The sequence below is a fragment of the Manis javanica genome, chromosome 4 (genome assembly GCF_040802235.1).
Source record: "Manis javanica isolate MJ-LG chromosome 4, MJ_LKY, whole genome shotgun sequence".
Taxonomy (NCBI): domain Eukaryota; kingdom Metazoa; phylum Chordata; class Mammalia; order Pholidota; family Manidae; genus Manis; species Manis javanica.
In genome coordinates, this window is record NC_133159.1 from 74,763,643 (window position 1) to 74,782,378 (window position 18,736).

The following is an 18,736-nucleotide window of genomic DNA, read 5'->3' on the forward strand; positions in this document are numbered from 1 at the left end:
ATAATGTTCTTCATGAAACTGTAGATTAATGATAACAAAAAAAAAAAAAGACCACATATTTAACAAGTGCCGGTGGAAGAACTGGACCCAAGCAGCCTGATCTTAAGACTATGGCACCCACAAAAACTTATTACATTCAGATACACATGTAATCTTGATTTTTCCATATCTTTTGTCTAGGCTGTTATTTTTCACACAACTCAGAGCACTTTATTAAGGCCTGAGTCAAAAACTCATGCTCTTACCTACAAAAGGGCTTATCTATTAGCGTTTCTCTCCTACCAATCCGGGCAAGGCTTAAATTTCCTCATAGTTTCAGGATAAATTTTAAATGTAGTTTATAGATATAGATAGATGATATAGATATAGACAGAGATATAGATGCAGATGTAGATGTAGATATATAGATATAGATATATATAGATATAGATAGATATACATATACATATACATATACATGTAGATAGATAGATATAGATATAGATACAGATATAGATAGATATAGATATAGATATAGATGATATAGATATAGATATATAGATATAGATAGATAGAGATAGAAATAGAGATAGAGATAGAGATAGAGATAGAGATAGAGATAGAGATAGAGATAGAGATAGAGATAGAGATAGAGATAGAGATAGAGATAGATGGATATCAGTGTTGATGCTAGTTCCTAGACTGAGAAAGAATTATTTAAAATTTGAGTTGGTTAGCAAAATATGTCTTTAAGTCTATTTGGAGTCATTAAGAAGTGATATTTTCTTTTTATGTGTCGTAGCTTTCTGTTAATAAGATAGTGAGTCTATTAATCATTTTTTTCTACTTACAGAACAAAATTTGAATAGTCTTCCACATGAAAAACTAAAATCTCTTCGCTAAAGTCATATAATGGTTCACCACTAGATGGAGCAACTAAATTTTACATTTTTTTCACTCACAGCAAACCTTTAAGCTTGTTTTGAATTTAGTCCTGACTTTAGGTCACTTGTTTCTTGACTGTTCCCTTTTCTTTTTCTTTAAGAAATGTTTGGATGTTTATTATAATTTCTAGCAGAGAAAATGTAATAAAAATAGCATCACTACTAATGCATTTGATACTCATAAACTTAAAGCTTTGTCAGATTGACCACAAATGAAAGTTCAGAACTTCAAGCAAAATAAATAATAAATTCAACTTAACAGACTTTAATATGCTTAACAACTACATTAGCTGCTCTCCTATCTATAATCTGCCACTGAACAATGTGACCCACCCAGTCAAACCAAGCAAAAAATACCTCTGACCCACCAAAATAAGGGTCACACAGTTTGTGTATAGATGGCCTTGTGTACAGCTGGTTTTGTGTATGCATTAGACAATACAAGTCCTGACTAGAGGAGCCAGGGTGATGATTGATAGTGTGGCACAGGAAACACAGCAGTTTAGGGTCAATATATTCTGCACATTTGGGGCAGTTTGTCTAGACCATGTGCATTATTCTCTTCCAGTGAAAAGCAGAGCAAATCATGCATTAATTTAAAAAACATTTCTTAAGATGCTGCTGTGTGCTGGGCATCATAATGTGCATTCATTTTCATCGTAGACAGAACCTTGTCTCAGAATGAGGCTGAGTCTGATTTCAGCTTCACATGGGTCTGTTCTGGAAAAACAAGAAGGAGGGATAGCTAGAGGGAATGAAACAGAACTGCTGAAGCTTGTGAAGAGCAGGATGAGAGATGAAGATCTCACTGAAGGCAGACACATTTCCTTTACCCACTGCTAAGGGTGTCACCAGTTCATAGACAAAGGATGACAGTGATCAACATCAGAACCACTTAGAACATTAAATTTTGTTATGAACATCATTATGCTTAATATAGCTGCTCATAAATTACATGTTCATCTTCCAAGCTAAGCCATTTTCACCTAATATTTTTGTCATTACAAAGACTTGAATTAAACAATGCTTTTGTATAACATTAAAATTCTGTCTAGATCAGTAATAGGAGTCAATTTTCTGTTGATCAGAAGAAGCAGGTCAGGTTTGTAGCCCCTCTTAAAAGAAACATGCCCCATTAGAGCTTTGTCTTGTCTGAATGGGACAGCTGCACTAATGCTCAAATACTGTCCTTGTGGACTAGCTGGTTAGGCACTCACTCAAAGCCCATTTAGTTTTATTTTATTTAGTCTGTATAAACCTGAGTATCTGGTTTCTTAGTTAGCAGATTTGAAATAACAAATGAGAAAGAGAATGACAGTAACATTTACTGACCACCCATTATTTTCCAGGCATTGTTCTAAAGAGTTTGATTTCATTTAATCTTCATGAGGCCTCATGGGGTGGGTGCTGCTATCACCATTTCATACATGAGGAAATTGCAGAACAGGAAGATTACATAATTTGCCCATGGTTGCGTGCTCTTTCGTGATAGAACTGAGATTTCCACCCAAGCAGCTTGGCCCCAAATTCACTCTAAAGGCCACTAGCTCTAGTGCGAAGAGCTATTAACTGATAAGCCCACAGAAGAAGTAAGAAATGACCTTTGCCAGTATGACAAGGGAAGAGAGGATGTGTGAAGGGCAGCCGAATGAATTTAAAATGCATGACAATCTAGGATCATTTAAAACACCAGAAAACTGCTCTTTAATTACATACATTCTGGAATATTTTCAGTACATTTCAGATTTTAAGTATTTATTTTCATAATCCCATAAGGACACTCAAAGTTTCCTCACTATTTTCCCTAATTTTCAATTCAGGAAATAATTTTTATACCCAAAGCTTACTTAGCATTAAGTACAGTCTAGCAATGATTATAATGTAGTTGAGAGACCATGAGAGTCAATGCCTGAATGCATCTGTGTCCTGGGAGGAAATGTCATAGATCCAGATACTCCTGAGAGTCATTTGTGCTCCAGGTACTGGGGACCATGGTACAAGGTCAGGATTTCTATGAATGGGGAACTGGAGTCTGAAAAGCACACACAGATGGCCTGTGCTAAAGGGGAGGATTGGAGGAGCTACCACAAATCTCATTAACATGGCAGGGCATGTGTCCCACCCCGCAAGAAGAACTAGAGTTACTGGCGGTGTGGGTCTGCATACTAAAAAGCTGGTTCTCACACCAGTCCTGTGGCTTAGCCAACACCATACATGTCAGGTGAAGAGGAATAAAGCTATCAGACCCCCATCCATCTGTAAGACAAGATGACACAAGAAAACACTGGTGCACCACTGCCTGGCTCCACCAGAATTAGCATCCTGAGCTAACTATAGGACAAGTCTACCCTTCTTCCAAGAAAGGAGAAACTAGGAGGCCTTTGGGAAGGTCTGTCAACTTTCCAGAGGAAGACAAAAACAGTATTAATGAATAAAAGGGCAGTATACAAATGGTGCTGAGATTGGGGTGGAAACAAGGGTGGGTCTAGGTTTAATGATACTTCATGTTAATACAATTTTGGAGAGCCTTTTAAGAAAAGGATCACAAAATTATGAATATAAAACACTTAGGTCCAAAAATGAATGTTCATGTAGAATAAGAAAAGAAATTACAAGTTACAAATTTTGAAAAGCTGACAAATACTACAAACATCCCCAAATCCAGAAAAATAACATATATTACTAATTAATTTTATGACATAATCTATAAAAATGTTTTCCTATATTCTTTGGGTATATATTCTCTGATAGCACTGTAAAATGGCAATGATTTTGTTATACATTATTTATAGAAGGAATTGAAAGATAATGTGTCTTTCCTCTAGAATGGTTGATACAAGTTTTTCATTTCTGGCAGATTTGAAAAGTTTCTTTGAGATTCACAGCTCACTATTCCAAAAGTCACTTTTAGGGATGTTGTCAAATTTGGAAAACATTGAGTTTTTATCATAAATCAACCATAAAATTTCAGGACCATTCAAATTTTCCTGGCAGGGATTACACAAAGGTACTCTTTGAATTCACAGCACTCATTAACCATATTGCTGGGGTCTTGGAAGCAGCCCAGACAGGTGTTTATAAGCTTATGCTGCAATAACTTCACAATAAATCCACTTTTGGATGAACAGATAATTTCCAATTCAGGTTTGAGAACCAGTAGAAAGCTCAGTAGAAGATACTTCATGGTGGCAATGGTAGCTGGCTACCTATAGTAGGACACTCCCACAAGTGACCATTGAAGACTTTGGGAATCACTGCCAGTCTCAACACTGAGCCACACAGCATCAGCAGCAACTCAGAAGCTTCAGCAAAAGGGTGAATCACTGAAAGCAAACCGAAAAAGCATAGCATGAATTTGGACCACGTCATTCCACAGTAAGAGTGCTATTTGAGATACTATAGAGTATTGCTCAAAGGGAAACACACATTTTCTAATTCCTTTCCCAAGGCCTGACTCCTTTAGAGGGGTTAATAAAAATGCAAAAGACAGGAAGAGTGTATGATAGTAGGTGGTTTTCAAAAATCATACTTTACCTCATTTAGAGGAGACCCAGAGAATTTATTATTACATTTGATGGTGTTTGGAGGTTCCACCTGATAAAACAATGTATGGGCTTTGAAATCAAGGGGACTTAGAATCAGATCTCATCACCCAGTTTCAAAATTCATTAAATCATGCTAACCTTGTTTCATCTATACCCCCCACCCACAACCAATCCCCTTCACTCCAAGTAATTTTTAAAACAAATTCAGAAATCATAACTGCTCATTGATAAATATTTTAGAACATATCTCTAAAACAAAGGACTTGTCTTCATCAGCTTGGGCTGCTATACCAAAATACCATAAACTGGGTAGCTTGTAAGCAACAAAAACTTACTTCTCACAGTTTCGGAGGCTGGAAGTTGGAGGCGCCAACACAGTCAGATTCTAGCAAGGATCCTCCTTTCAGGTTGTAGATTGCTGACTTCCTATCCTCCCATGGTGGAAAGTGGAGAAAGGAAGCAAGTTCTCTCCGGACTCTTATGAGAGCATCAATCCCATTCATGAAGGCTCCACACTCCTGACCTCATCTGACCCAGTTATCCCCCAAAGGACCCTTCTCTTAACATATCATATGATCACATGGGCAGGGGGTGGAGTTTCATCATATGAATCTTGGGGGCACACATTGAGCCCACAATAGGACTCATTAAAAAATAGTAATAACCATAATATCACTATCATACTTTTGAAGTCAATAGCAGTTTTGTAATATCAATAAATGTCTAGTCATAGATTGACTCTATTGAAGAAGGAAACCAAAAACTAAAAAAGTTTAAAAAAAAAAACCAATAAACTGACAATGGAAACTATTAAGTTTAAATTTTAGTTTTGCTTAGGATGTGACCATGGCAAATTCTGGACTTCAACTCACCCTTCATAAAATGAAGAAAATGCCTGTCCCCCTTAACACTTATTCTCTCATCATTATAACAAAGAGCAAGTTATTAACTTCTCAGAACTTTAATATCTTATCTATAAAATGGGAACAACAATAACCACCTTATAAGGTTGTTATGAATATTGAAGGAGACAAAACATGAAGTAGCTGGCACATGACCATCACACACACAAAAAAATTAGTTCTATTTGTCTTTTGAACCCCAAACTAAACTTAAAACAACACTGCTACATTTAATAGTGTACAATCCATGTTCTGATTTTCTCTCTCATGCATTCACAACAACCTGGAAAAGTAAATAGCTCAGGTTGTGTGTAATCCAAGGCTCAGAGAGATTGACTGACTTGCCCAAAATGCACAGCTATTAAATGGCAGAACCAGTGTTTTGCAAGGAAAAAGCTCTCCCATGTTATTTTGAACCTTTGATTTCAAGCAAAAGTTAATTCTACTCTGAATATTCTGTTTACAGAGGCAGGAAAACATATAATAGTCATAAGAAAAATTTCCATCTAACCTGTTAATATTTTAAATTTTTTGAACTAATAAAGAAAACTAAGCTATCTCAAAAACTCATTTCTTAGGTGTTCAGGATACCAGAGGGTTCAGTTTTACTCTACATGAAAAAGCCATGTGAAGGTTCTAAAAAAACTACTACATTGGAACTCAAATGTCCAACTTGTTACATAACTAAAATGTGATGTTATTTGAAGTTTAATGTTTACTGGCCTTAAATAAATAATAAATAAATCTACCAGTGAGAGTTCATAATGATTTTTGATTTCTGAACAAAAATGACTAAATTTTCTCATAAAATGAAACTAGAAACTATTCTCTACAAGAAACACTGCAACCTGACCAAAGGCTCATTGTAATTAGTGTTTCTACTGTAATGTGGGTTGCAGGCAGCATGATACCCTCCAGGGACCGTGGACTTTGTGTATTTGGATAGTAAAAAGTCACCAAGTGGTTATGGCTTCCTAGCAGCTGCTCTTCACTAGGAACTCCAGCATTCATTTGCTTAACATCTTTATCATAATGCCTTCTAGGTGTATGCTAAGCCCTTCTCAGCTACAAAACCTGTGGGAAAGCAATTCTTTTATGGCTCAGTAGTTTTGTATTTTTCTTCATAAGAGACTTACACTTTTCTTCTTAAGACCGTTGCTAGGTATTTTAAGTAGTTTGTTGTTATTGTGGATGCACTTCCCCACTTAAGATTTTCTCATTGTTATTTGCTGGTGTTTAAATAAATTGTTGTGAATTTAGTGTGGGCCTGGATTAGAAGGTAGAAGATGCTCCCAGATGTCTCTGGTAATGTTTAACCATTAACCAAAGGACAGCATCTGAATTCAAAATGACCTCGGACAATTAGAGAGGTGTTAGAAACAAAAAATAGAGTATTGAGTGAGGGCAGGTACAAAGCAACAGTGACAAACCAAATTATCAAAAAAAAAAAAAAGTCAGAAAGGGACTGTAGCTATTACACAAAACTATATCAGCAACACATGTAGGGTCAAAATGAACAGTTAGCTGACCAAGAGTGAGCAATCAAGCACTGTACTTTTTTCTGACCTGTGAACTGGAATCTGGTATAAGGACATTAGGCCAGCTTCCTTCCGTGATCATGGCCAGGGAAACATCTATCATGGCAGTGCTAATTCTGACAGCTGCCAGTTTAAGAACAAAGTAGAGATTGTAGAACCCAAGTTGATTTGGAGACCATAAATAAGCATACAAAGTTTTTTTTTGAAGATTATAAGATGGAGGTACAGAAAAGATAAAGGAAAGACCCTATAATAACAGGGCACTGACCAGCAGTGACCACTGATGATGACAAACAAGATAAAATAGACTTAACCTGTAACTTGAAATCATGCTATAAATGGCAATGTTTTTGGACAGCAGATTTATTAATCATTTAAATTAACATGAATTAACATGACGTTGTCAAATTTACAGTTCTGAAGTGTAATTTATTAAGTTTTTCTACTCTGCTACTCAATTCTAAGAATACTGACAACTCCAGTGATCTCAGGCTATTTTTGATGATGTTATGGCTAAGCTATCCATAGCTAAGAAAGTAAATAATTCGCCTCACTCCTGAATACAACCAAAGGACTTTATAATCCAGCTAGTGAGTGGCTGGGAGAGAGTTGAATGTTTATCTTACAGTACTTAGTGGAAGAGGGACACGCGGTGTTTATTATACACAGCAACCATCCAGGTTAGTCTGGGGTGTCTGCTGTGTTTCATAAGGAAAGACAAGGAGAAGCAACTTGCAAGTAAGTAGGATCTTGCTGGATCAAATATAAACCTCTATTTTAGCTAGCTGAGAGAACAAGCCAGGAAGAAGCTCCCAGAATCTGAGAAACAAGCCTTCAGGATTTTCAAACTAATGCTAGAAGAGAGAGACAAATTCACTGAAAGAGTTTTGGGATCAAAGTACATGAGTTTAAGGCTACTATAATCTCTTAGAAAAAACATTAAGAAATGGTAGGGAAAGACAACAGCAGTGCTAATTATAGTAGAGCCTAAAGAACTATTCCATGCACCATTTAAAAATAAAAGGGTATACTATTTCTTTGATGGTGTATTCAGAATTATTTGAGACATGGCTTCTTGAACTGCTCTAGGTCAGTACTGACATTACCATTCTCCTCTTTCTAGACCCCCATGATGACCGTTAGCCAAATTTTTATACTTTCCAGCATATTTTTCTTTTCCCATAATCCCACATGCTCTTTCTTTTATATGTTCTCTTGCTCTCTTTTCTTACTTAAGACTTATTTGACAATTCACTACATTTATGTTAATAGCTGCTTCCTATTGTCTTAAAGTGAAGTTAATCTCATGAAAACGTGCAGACAGATCTGTAATGCAATGGACTCTTCCTAAATAGGCTGTCTTCTTCTTGTCCCAGTCTACTTATATCATTTCCTGACTTATACGAACACCACACCAGCAGCGCAGAGCAATGACACTAGGTAAAGCTGGATGAGAAGTTGTAAATACACGCGAAAGAGTCAGTCTACTTACAGAAGGAAATTATATCTAGAATACCTATGGTACCAGAGCTTGAGTTACAATGGATTGGAACAGAATTCATGCTGCTATCTTGAATAGGAAGAAGTAATACCTTTTCCTTTGACTGTCTTTTTCAAACTGTTCAGGAGAGTGGTTAGAATAATGCCGGGCTGAGATAGTATAGAGACACTTCCAGTTAGTTTATGCTTCCTGCTGAGAAGGGATCTTTACACATGAATAAATTACAGGATAAGCCAAGGTATCTTGTCTGCCTAGATAACAGTGGCACACTTTCGCTTACGTTCACAAGGAGTCCTTGATTTGATCTGTGAAGCTTTGATAGTTTTCAAAACATTTTATGAAAGCCCCAAATTTTACAGTGAGTAAAACTAACAAGATTTTAATTTTAGGGCAATTTTAAATGATGAAAATAATGTGATATTTGACAGTTAATGAAATCTGAAACTATTGGATTTGAATCATGAGCTTTGGCAGAAATAGCAAGAGATAAAGTTAAACCAGATCGCAAAAGGGCTTTGTATGTCATACAAATGGATTGGACTTTATCTGGGATGGAATGGGGAACCACCTTAGAAAGAGTGGCCAAATCTGATTTGCATTTTAGCAATGTATCTCCAATGGCAATGTGAAAGATAGGTTACAGAAAAAGTGAGGCTAGAGACAGGAAAGCCTTTTAGGAGCCTATTTCAAAAGTCCATAAGAGATAACAAACTTCTAAGGGGCGACCCTCAGGCAATGGCAATGAGGATTATGAGGAAAACTAACCTGAGAGAAGTTTGAAAAGTAAATCTGACTCAAGTAGGTAACTAATTAGATGAGAGGTAAAACATGGAAGTGAGGACAGTTCTGAGTTTTCTGGTTTGCTCAATTAGGTGGCCTGTGGTGCCATTAACTGAAGTAGTTAATTTAGAAGGAAAAGCAGATGTAGGGGAAGTAATCAAAATGAGATTGGTTGAAGATACGTGTGGCTTGAGGTAGAAATACTTTGCTGTTCATTACAAATATCTTGTAGATTAAGACAGAGATTTGAGCAGGATACACATATATGTGTAGGTGATTGCCTGATTTAATGGGTGCTGATGAGTTGGCTCACATGTGGAATACCATTTCCTAACCATTTCGCAGCACAACACACCTACATGATAAAGCACAGCCCCATTGGTAACTGTGACAATATGGGGATTGTATAGGGATGTGCTCTCGGTGCTCCCTTTTGAGTGTTAAGAAAGAGACTTTAGTGACTGAATCCTTAGGAATGGCACTTTTTAAGGGACTACTTGCTTAAATTTGAGTATAGGAACGCCCAGTAAGATTGTAACACAAAGATGCCGAGCCCAAAGCCAGAAACTTTGATACAGTGGTGTGGGTCTCAGGGATCTGCATATTTAAAAGAAATTTCTGGTATTTCTTGTCCCCACTGAAGTTTGGGAAGTTGCATCAGAAGATCGAATAAAAGGGAAGAAGAAAAAAATTGATCAGAATTTTGCATAAATAAATTTTGCCTTAAAAATGACCATGTGTTTAACTTAAATCAGATTATTTCTTTTGGTTTTTGAAGTTCATGGTTTTAGTCAAAACTTAGAGATTATTTTTCCTGGAAAAGTTTAGAACAAAAAGCTTTGCCTATTTTGAGTCATAACAGCATATTTCCCAAGGCTTACCAAGGAAAAAGAATCTAAAGTTCAAGACAAAACAAGCAGTGAATAGCAACTGGTTTACAAAATTTGAAAATGACTAATTTAAAATTAGGGACTTGTTTTGCTTAGTGGGAAGGGTCCTGAACTGAAATTCAGAAAACCTGCATACTTGGCATTAGTACTAATGTTGAGCAAGTGCTTTGAAGTTTCTACCTTCATTTTCCCATTTATCACAAGCAAGAGTTGGGAAAAATCTCATGAGATTCTGGATAATATTGACATTGTGTGTTTTTTAACTTGTATATTCGTTTGAACCCAATGAAAATGATCATATTAAAGCATTTTGACCTACCAAATAAAAGGCAATTTCATATGGTTCAATTTATCTAAGATAGAGCTGACCCATTAGGCATGACCAGTCAGGGGCTTAATATCCACCTCAGTCAGCTCACTTATTTTTCTCCAACTACCACTAGCCTCTCTCCGTGGCTACAAGCAAACTCACATTTACATCCTTCACGCTCCATGATTTCAAAGGGCAATAATCCTTTTTACCTCTAAACTGAAAAGTCCTGGAGAAGGACTCAGATTGACATACCTTAGGTCATACCCTCACCACAGTCAAATGCTGTGGTCAGAGTACAATAGTTGGCTAGGAATGGATCACTTTTCTACTGCATGATGAGAAGGGTAGAATAGTGTAAATAGCAGCTGTTAGACCCCCAAAAGAGGTGTGGAGCTGAATAGAAAAATATTAGATATCCCTACATATCTGTATGTCTGTGGACATGTCATGATTTAAAGTAAACTTGATTCATTGAAAGGAGACATTCTGACTAAACTAAACCAGAAAGAAGAATTGAATTCAAAATCTTTGTGACTTGGAACATTATTTTCTCCTTTTGAATCTATTTTCTCACATGAAAAATGTATTATATATGCTTTGAAGAGTTATGGAATTATATGAAATCACATGTGTGAAACTTCTTCAAAAATTGTAAAGCACCATAGAAGCTAAGGAATCTTTCATTCAATAAACGTCTACTGCCAGTGTGGGCTGTGAACTTTATAAGGTACTAGGAACATAAGATGAAAACAGTATGATATTTTTGCCCTCTATAACATCACCTAGGATCAGGATAACATTCAGTATGTAAATAAGTTCAGTGCATCTTTACTTTTTAAATATTTAAAGTAGACTGAATGCTTGATGAATCAATCAGAGATATATAGTAGTTTAACAAAGCAGGGATAGTCTATAGTATTGAATAGAGCTTTTACTCAAAATTTGAGTGTAAAATAAATTTCTTTAAAGCAAACTTTTCCCATGCCTTTACTTCTATCTTTTCACAACACTATATTTGGTTCTGCTCCCCTCTTCAACAAATTATTTCTTCCTCAACATTAACATTGGTTGCCTCCACACTGGCTTTTCTGAAAACTTTCCCAGCTTCTGGCCCTCTATTGTTTCCTGCCTCTGTACATACTTAAACCAGAATACAGCAATTCTTATTACAGAGTCTCCCTCACACACTATCTTCAAACTATTCCCAGGACAAGTCCATTTTGAACTTGACTCATGCTAGTTTTTATTTTTATCTTTTCTTGACATAATTCTCATATTAAATTGTGCTATCCCACCCAGGTTCATGCCCTGGGAACAGGTTGACAAAACTTGTCTAAAAAATGATCTTACAGTTCTCCAGCCATTCTGAATTTAAAATTACCCATCATCACCAAGGGCAGTCAAACTGATTTCTCAAAGTGATTTACACTCCTGTCATCCTAAAACACATTTTGATATAGGACTTTTTAAAAATTTTAACAAAATTGAACAACAAATTACGAGAGACTTTTCAGGAATTTCCTGCTAAAAAAAAATATTTGCTTGCTATGTACACAAGTTTGCATGCCAGTCATATGTTTATTCAGCATAAGCTGGCCACAATGCAGTAAGTTCCTGCCTCCACCACAACCATATAAAATTGCCAAACCTAAGACGGGTTTAGTGGTCTTAATGCACTACTTATTGCTGATACTTTATACCTATTGCTCAGTTTTGTCATAGACTCCTAACTCACTCTTCTTGAAACACTTAGCCTGACTTTTCTTATTCATTTCTTTCTTCAGCAAATATTTACTGAAGATCTACTATATGCCAGGTGCTATTTTTGGCTGGGTGGATACAAAATAAATAAGTCACATTCTTTGCCCTCAAGGCTTTACAAAGCAGTAGCACAGGAACTAAAAAGACAATTACAATAGAGGAGATACAGGGGACTCTGGGAACTGCAGTTTGTGTCTGCTTCTTCCTAATTCCTTCAGGCAATTGCTCCCCAATTCCACTGGTCTGAAAGGGTCAAACATATTGGTTCAGGAATGGGCATGTGACTATCCCAGACCAATCAAAGTCCTCAGAACTTTTCTGCTGGAATTAGAAGGGGAGGAGCATCCCTATGTTGCTTTTGGATCACGAGGTCCAAGTGTGGAGCCGAAAGCATGCAGGTGATTTCACTGTTTATATTAAGTGGCAAGTGAGAAGCTACTGGTAGCACTTTTTCCACTCTGTGGAGAGAACTAATCAGGAGAGACCAAAGCTAACATGCCAGGAGAAGCCAGGGAAAGCCATACCTAAGAGATGGAGAAAGCCTTGCTGATCCTTGATCTGGTATGCCCTAAGCTCTCACTTCCCTGGACTTGGCAGTCATCTGTGGAGGGAGGCAGCCCTGGGTTCGTTCATATGGTGGCTTCCTGATCATCAGGGATCCAGTTTCCTTCTTTTTGCTGTGCAATCCTTAACAGTGCTTCTATCTTCATGTAGCAGCCGCAGTTTTTATTTTTGTAAAGTCTTTTTCATGGTGGAAAGACTACCATTTTCTGCAGTCACCATCATTTTTTAATATCTCCCAGGCTCTGTGTTCTATGCCAGTTGTCATTTATGCTCAAGCTCACAGCGTTTTCCTTATGCTCTGCCTACTCCCCTCATATGTGTAACTCCACTAGGCCCTGTAGGCTTTGAGAGTATTGTCTCTGATCAAAGGAGAGAGGTATCTCTGCTTAACTACAGCCTTATGGAGCTCAAACAAGAAGTCTAATCACTCCTTTCTTGTAAAGCTTTTGAAGAAACAAAAAAAAAGTTGACCTACGAATGGCAATGTTCTCAACTTCAGAGTCATGGGACAATGGTGTATCGACCAGTAGGATATAAGGTATATCCCAGGTAACTCCTGATACTTACAGATGTGTTTTTAAAGTTTGCTGACAGTGCTGTTTCTCTTTTAGAGAAGATTTAAGGTCATTTGTATGATAACATTTTTCTCCCTTGTATTCTTGTATGCTATAGGCAATGGTCAGAATTACTGGTTAACTCACATAATTTGAAGCCTATTTAAATATATTCATGGTCGTGTCACATATTCGAACCTCATCCTTTATGTGTAGTAGCAGCAGTTTACGTGTAACCCCAAACCCGACACATTATAGTAAACTTTTTAGCTGAATAGAGAGTAGAGACCAACTGTCATCATGATCCACATGAGAGATTTCATTATTCGTGTGAAGTAGAAAATGAGATGAGTTTGTTGGCCGACTGAGGCCCTGTGTGAACTTCAGCATATGCCAGTAGTCTCTTGGGAAGGAAAGTGCACCTATGATTAGGAAGAGAAGATTAAAGTTAGGTTTGGAGATTAAGGGGTTGTGGGTGGGGAGACAGAGAGGGAATGTTCTACCTCTGAGACATGACTCACTCCTTTAATAATTCAAAAGGAGCACAGTGCAAATACAGGGGATCTAAGGTGAAGTGAGAATTCCAAATCAGAGATGGTGTTGTCAGAGATGTGAGCTCTGCTACAAGATTTGTAGTGAATGGAAGAAACAGAAAGAATCTGGACATTCAGGTGTAGCTGTTAGCCCTAACTAATGGATAAAAAGAAAATCAGCTAAGAAAAAGTTCTGGAGAGAACCCAGAGAATAATTTGATGTTAATGTTGTGAACAGTAAGCAGATCCCAGCAGCAAAAATTGTGCAGCCGATTTTATGGGGATGGCTCATCCAAACATCCAGTAGTTTAGGAGAATATTTAGTATGAGATATTATGAGCCTATCAAATATACTGGGAACCTTAACTAGGGAAGTGGCAGTAGAAAAAACAAGAGCTGAATGTAAGACACCGATTAAGTAATAGACAAGATTTGTCTATTGACAATCGGCGAGGTAGCAAGAAAGTAGAGAGATAGGAGTCAAAAATGACCCTGTCATTTCAGTCTTGGATAATCACAATCAAGATAATCATCACAGAAATAAGGAAATCTGAAGGAGAGACTAATCTAAGGGGAAAGGTAATGTGTTTAGCTCTAGATCATGTTTGTTTGAGGTGAATGAAAATATTCAAGAGAAATACTCAGAATATTCAGTACAGAAAGGAAGATGTGAGACTGAAATTCAAGAGAGAGATCAACGGTAGAATTCTAGACTGTGAATTATCTCTCAGTGCTGTCAGCAGGAGCTGGAAAAATAGATAAGATCATTGATGGAGGTGCTGAGGGCCAAGGATCTATGTGTGAGGGGGTCTCCTCTCTTGTTCCTACATATTAATCTTAAATATGCAAACTGAAGATACTCTATTATTGTCTGGAGATCATTTATTGCCTATAGTCTGAGACACAAAACACCAGGGACATTTGCTTTGAATTTGAATTTCAAAATTAGATTAGTTCAATCAAGAAATTGAAATATGCAGGTAAGAATATTTGAATAACAGAAAGTTGTTCCTAACTGGTTATAAACTAAGTCTAGTGTCAGGTATATTAAAATGTGAAATTGCCAGCCAGTACTGATCAGTGCCTCTGTTTCCTTACTTATTTTTTGTCTGGTTGATCTGTCCTTTAGAGTGAGTGGTGTGTTGAAGTCTCCTAAAATTAATGCATTGCATTCTATTTCCCCCTTTAATTCTGTTAGTATTTGTTGTACATATTTGGGTGCTCCTATGTTGAGTACATAGAGATTTATAATGGTTATATCTTCTTGTTGAACTGACCTCTTTATCATTATATAATGTCCTTCTTTGTCTTTTGTTACTTTCTTTGTTTTGAAGTACAAATTTTGTGTCTCCTGATTTTTTCTCCTATTGTTTGCATGAAAAAGCTTTTTCCATCCCTTCATTTTTAGTCCATGTATGTTTTTGGGTTTGAAATGAGTCTCTTGTAGGCAGCATATAGATGGGTCTTGTTTTTTTATCCATTCTGTAACTCTATGTCTTTTGATTGGTGCATTCAGTCCTTTTACATTTAAGGTGATTATCAATAGATATGCACTTATTGCCATTGCAGGCTTTGGATTTGTGGTTACCAAAGGTTCAAGGGCAGCTTCTTTACTATCTAGCAGTCTAGCTTAACTCACTTATTACACTATTGTAAACACAATCTGAAGATTCTTTTTTTTCCTCCTTTTCTTCCTCCTCTACTCTTATATGTTAGGTGTCATATTCTGTACTCTTTGTGTACCCCTTGACTGACTTTGTGGGTAGCTGATTTAATTTAGCATTTGGTTAGTATTTAATTGGTCTGCTTCCTTTGCTGTGGTTTCATTTTCTCTGGTGACAGCTATTTAGCCTTAGGTGCATTTCCATCTAGAACAGTCCCTTTAAAATACCCTGTAGAGATGGTTTGTGGGAAGTAAATTCCCTCAACTTTTGCTTATCTGGAAATTGTTTAATCTCTCCTTCAAATTTAAATGATAGTGTTGCCCAGTAGAGTATTCTTGGTTTGAGGCCCTTCTGTTTCATTGCACTGAATATATCATGCCACTCCCTTCTGGCCTGTAAGGTTTCTGCTGAAAAGTCTAATGTTAGCCTGATGGGTTTTCCTTTGTATGTGATCTTATTTCTCTCTATGGCTGCTTTTAATACTCTGTCCTTGTCCTTGATCTTTGCCATTTTAATTATTATATGTCTTGTTCTCCTTGGGTCCCTTGTGTTGGGAGGTATGTGCATCCCCATAGCCTGAGAGACTATTTCCTTCCCCAGATTGGGGAATTTTTCAGCAATTATTTCTTGAAAGACACTTTCTATCCCTTTTTCTCTCTTTTCTTCTTCTGGTACTCCTATAATGTGAATATTGTTCTGTTTGGATTGGTCACACAGTTCTCTTAATATTCTTTCATTCCTAGAGATTCTTTTTTCTCTCTCTGCCTCAGCTTCTCTCTATTCCTGTTCTCTGATTTCTGTTCCATTTACTCTCTCCTCTACCTCATCGAATTTGCTTTTAAATGCCTCCATTGTTTGTTTCATTTCAGTTATCTCCCTCCTGAATTCATCCCTTAGCTCTCGAATATTTTTCTGTAGCTCCATTAGATGCTTATGACTTATTTTGAATTCTTTTTTAGAAAGATCGGTGATTTCAGTCTCACCGAGCCCTCTTTCTGGTGTTTGAGGGATTTTGGATTGAACAAGGTTCTTCTTCTGCCTTTTTATAGCCCTGGAGCGATTGGAGCGGTCACAAGCGAGTGGCACAGGTGTCAGCTGGGAGAACAATGTACCTTCCCGCTTCCCGGTCACAGTGCCTGTCTCTACTGTCCGTGCCAATTAACCATGCACAAGGAGCAGCCTCTGGGTTAATCCCCTAAGCTGCCATGGTGGGGTGGCCCTCGGAATGGCCTAGGGTGATGGAAGGGGTCGCAGGCAAGCGACGCAGTTGTTTGCAGGATGGGCAAAGCCCTTTCATGCTTCCTGGTTGCTGTGCCTGTGTCCAGTGTCTGGGCCAGTTAGTCGTACACAGGGAAAAGCCTCTGTGTTTAGCTCTGTACTTACTGTTGGCAGGGCTGCCTTCTGGCTGGTCTGCAGCAATCCCAGACAGATGGCAGGTTTTTGCACAGGTACCAGCAGGGAGGAAGGGGCAGCAGGCTGCTCATGTGGTGGGGGACATTGGGGCTGCATTGCCAAACAGGGGAATGGAGCACCTGAAGCTCTTGAAAGTTACCAACCGCTGGGCTGGGTCTGCTGGGCTGATTTTGCCTATCTGTTCCTTCTGTTAAACCTTGCCCCTTTAGCAGCCTTCTGACTATTGAGAATTCTTTCAAAGCACCTGCTTTTCTTTTGTCCCAGGGCAGCCAGTTATGGTAACCTGTTCAGAGTCTTAGTCTCTGACTTTGGTTTTCAGCCCCTCTACTCTCCAGTGTACCATGCAGTGTGGGTCGTGTTCCGGGGGTAGATTTCTAGGGCTGCATGTTTAGCAGTCCTGTGTTTCCACTCCCTCCCTGCTCTGATTCTCTTCCTCCTGCCTGAGAGCTGGGGTGGGAGGAGTGCTCGATTCCCACCAGGTCGCGACTTTTTACTTTACCCTTTTCCACGAGATGTTCACTTCTCCCAGATGTAGACTGGCTGGTGAACTCTTCTGGTCGCTCTTTTAGGAATAGTTGTATTTGCTCTATTTTCAAAGTATATGTGGTTTGGGGAGATTTCTGCCACACTTCTCATGCCAACATCTTTTTTCCTCTATCTGCCAGCCAATATTGAATGAATAGATGATGTTCACATAACATTCTTCCTTAAATATATCTGCAGTATGTTTTTAAAAGAAGTTTCAATTCATTTCTGAATTGTCTTAATTTTATGTTTTTGAATTAGGCAAATGACATGCCTTTTCAAATATAGTGTTAAAGACTTTAGTAAACTGTAATCCAAAATAGCAGTGGTAATGTTCAATTGTATAAAGAACATTATGCAAAGGTGCAACTGAATAAGGAAGTAAGATGTCATTATTAATAATGAGCTGTGAATGTAATTAGAAATTAGTAATTAGGAAAAATACCACAATAATAAAGGGTATATTTTGAAAGTAGGACACTGGGGATATGAAAATAAGCCCCTTATATGTCCTTTACATACCAGTAGAACACCAGTACATTCGGTGTTCCTGCCTAGGAAAATGATTTCAAATGAAAAAGTGGGGATAGAAGGATCACCATGGCCTCCTAACTCCTTTGAATAATTTTAATATAGAATATTACATTCTATTACACAGATTTGAATAGACTAGCTATCAAATAAAACATATCCCCAGAGGAAGCATTACCTTTTGCAAAGCAGATTGTAATCTTATCCCCCAAAGTCATATATAAAAATTAGTTTTGTTATATTTTATCAAAGAGGAAGATTTTATTATTATAAAGGAATATGTAATAAAAAATACAGGTGAGTTTTGAAACTGTGGCCTCATGTATTTTTTTTTCAAATGCTAAACTTAGTCCTGAGACTGGACCACTGCGTCAGGGGTCAGAAAGTAAAGTTCCTGGCCTATTTCTTCTTTGCTGTCTTCTAGCTTCAAAAGGTCCAGGCCTCCCTAGGCAATGAATCCAAAAAAGAAAAGTCTTGAATGACTACTATGAGTAGGTGTAACAGAGAGAAGAGAATAACCTAGAGGAAATATTCAGCATAGTAACCATGCTAGCTGAGGACATAACAGAAAACCTAGAATTAATATAATGGTGTCCCAAATCCTATTTTCTGAGGAACTGCTGCTTCTTAGTTTCTGTACATGTGTTGTGCCTCAACCCATTAGTAAATGGATGTTGGTGTTCATCATTGTGTCGGTGTTAGCATTAAGACAGCATAGGCTTTGGAGCCAGCCAACTTGGAATCTTGGGTCTGCCTCTTGCAGCTTTGCATCCTTACACAGTTCACTTAACCCTTCTGA